Genomic DNA, 2,689 nt, shown 5'->3' on the forward strand with positions numbered 1-2,689 from the left:
GAGAACCGACAGATGATTAGCCGTGCTGTGACAGAGCATTTGGACCATTTTAACTGAGAGGATGGGATGTAGCCATTGACAATGGTGATGCCCTACATACAGCTTGCCATAGAAAGGAGTGATGAAAAACTAGAAGGAAGAAGTAGGAAAGCATATATTCAGAAGGAACACAGCACCTCCATACACCTATCTGAAATTCCCACCATTGAATTACATGAGTAACTTTATCTTTATTTTCTGTTTATTTTATTATCTTTATTTAAACCAATAATCTCTTAATCCAGTTAAATCCGCCTGACTGGGATTTACAAGATAACCATAGCTTGCTTCATACCAACAATCTCTGTGGGATTGACCCTTACTCACGTAAGGTATTACTTGGACGACCCAGTACACTTGCTGGTTAGTAAGTGCGGAGTTGTGACAAAATGTGATTCACGTTTGAGAGGACCAAGCCTTTGGAGCCATTGTTGATGATCACAATTTCGTCCACCAAGTTTTTGGCGCCGTTGCCGGGGATTGTTCGAGTATGGACAATTGACGGTTCATCTTGTTACTCAGATTAGGTAATTTTCTTTTTATTTTCCTTTCAAAAAAGTTTTCAAAAATCTGTCAAAAATTTTTTCTTTATTTTCTTTTTTCAAAAATATAATTTTTGAAAAAAATAATAAAAATACAAAAAAATCATAAAATCATAAAAAACCAAAAATATTGTGTTTCTTGTTTGAGTCTTGAGTCAATTTTTAAGTTTGGTGTCAATTGCATGCTTTAAAACTTTTTCTTGCATTTTTCGAAAATTCATGGATTCATGGTATTCTTCATGATCTTCAAGTTGTTCTTGACAAATCTTCTTGTTTGATCTTGATGTTTTCTTGTTTTGTGTTGTATGTTGTTTTTCATATGCATTTTTGCATTCATAGTGTCCATGCATTAAAGAATTCTAAGTTTGGTGTCTTGCATGTTTTCTTTGCATAAAATTTTTTTCAAAAATATGTTCTTGATGTTCATCATGATCTTCAAAGTGTTCTTGGTGTTCATCTTAACATTCATAGTGTTCTTGCATGCATAATTGGTTTTGATCCAAAATTTTCATGTTTTGGATCATAATTGTATTTTTCTCTCTCATCATTAAAAATTTAAAAATAAAAAAATATCTTTTCCTTATTTCTCTCCAAATTTTCGAAAATTTGAGTTGACTTGGTCAAAAATTTTTTAAAATTAGTTATTTCTTACAAGTCAAGTCAAATTTTCAATTTTAAAAAAATCTTATCTTTTTAAAACTTTTTCAAAAATTAAATCTTTTTCATTTTCCTTATTAATTTTCGAAAATTCTTTAAAATGTTTTTCAAAAAAATATTTTTCTTAATTTTATCTTAATTTTCGAAATTATGCTAACAATTAATATGATTGATTCAAAAATTTGAAGTTTGTTACTTTCTTGTTAAGAAAGGTTCAATCTTTAAATTCTAGAACCATATATTTTAGTTTCTTGTTAGTTAAGTAATTAATTTTAATTTTAAAAATTAAATCTTTTTCAATCCTATCTTTTTATCATATCTTCTTATATTATCTTTTCATCATATCTTTTTTAAAATTTTATCTTTTTAAAAAATTTGATTTCAAAATATTTTATCTAACTTCTTATCTTCTTATCTTTTCAAATTTGATTTTAATATCTTTTTCAACTAACTATTTGACTTTTTGTTTGTTTCTTATCTTTTTCAAAAACACCTAACTACTTTTCCCTCTCTAATTTTCGAAAATATATCATCCATTTTTCAAAATTCTTTTTAAATTAACTAATTGTTTTAAATTTTAATTTTAATTCAATCTCATCTTTAATTTTCGAAAATCATTAACTCCTTTTCAAAATTAAATCTTTCATATGAGCAGGAATAAGGAAAAAGACATCTTTGTTGAAGCTAATCCAGAACCTGAAAGGACTCTGAAAAGAAAACTAAGAGAAGCTAAATTACAACAATCCAGAGGCAACCTTTCTGAAATTTTCGAACAAGAGAAGGAGATGGCAGCCGAACCCAACAACAATAACGCAAGGAGGATGCTTGGTGATTTCACTAAACCAACGTCCAAGTTTGATGGAAGAAGCATCTCAATTCCTGCCATTGGAGCAAACAATTTTGAGCTAAAACCTCAATTAGTTGCTTTGATGCAATAGAACTGCAAGTTTCATGGACTTTCATCTGAAGATCCTTATCAGTTTTTAATTGAGTTCTTGCAGATTTGTGAGACTGTTAAGACAAATGGAGTAGATCCTGAAGTCTACAGGCTCATGCTTTTCCTTTTTGCTGTAAGAGACAGAGCTAGAACATGGTTGGACTCACAACCTAAAGATAGCCTGGACTCATGGGATAAGCTGGTCACGGCCTTCTTGGATAAATTCTTTCCTCCTCAAAAGTTGAGCAAGCTTAGAGTGGATATTCAGACCTTCAAGCAAAAAGATGGTGAATCCCTCTATGAAGCTTAGGAAAGATACAAGCAGATGACCAAAAAGTGTCCTTTTGACATGTTTTCAGAATGGACCATATTAGATATATTCTATTATGGTCTATCTGAGTTTTTCAAAATGTCATTGGACCATTCTGTAGGTGGATCCATTCACTTAAAGAAAATGCCTGCAGAAGCTCAAGAACTTATTGACATGGTTGCAAATAACCAATTCATGTACACT

General features: G+C 30.5%; 1 non-coding gene across 1 annotated transcript; it reads right to left on the reverse strand.

Moving 5' to 3' along the window:
- Positions 1 to 2,422: 2,422 nt before the first annotated feature.
- LOC127742293 (small nucleolar RNA R71) lies at positions 2,423 to 2,526 on the reverse strand. The gene has a single exon (XR_008003481.1). It is a non-coding gene; the product is annotated as a small nucleolar RNA R71 (small nucleolar RNA).
- Between the last annotated feature and the right edge of the window lie 163 nt (positions 2,527 to 2,689).

Source organism: Arachis duranensis, chromosome 9 (assembly GCF_000817695.3).
Source record: "Arachis duranensis cultivar V14167 chromosome 9, aradu.V14167.gnm2.J7QH, whole genome shotgun sequence".
NCBI lineage: Eukaryota > Viridiplantae > Streptophyta > Magnoliopsida > Fabales > Fabaceae > Arachis > Arachis duranensis.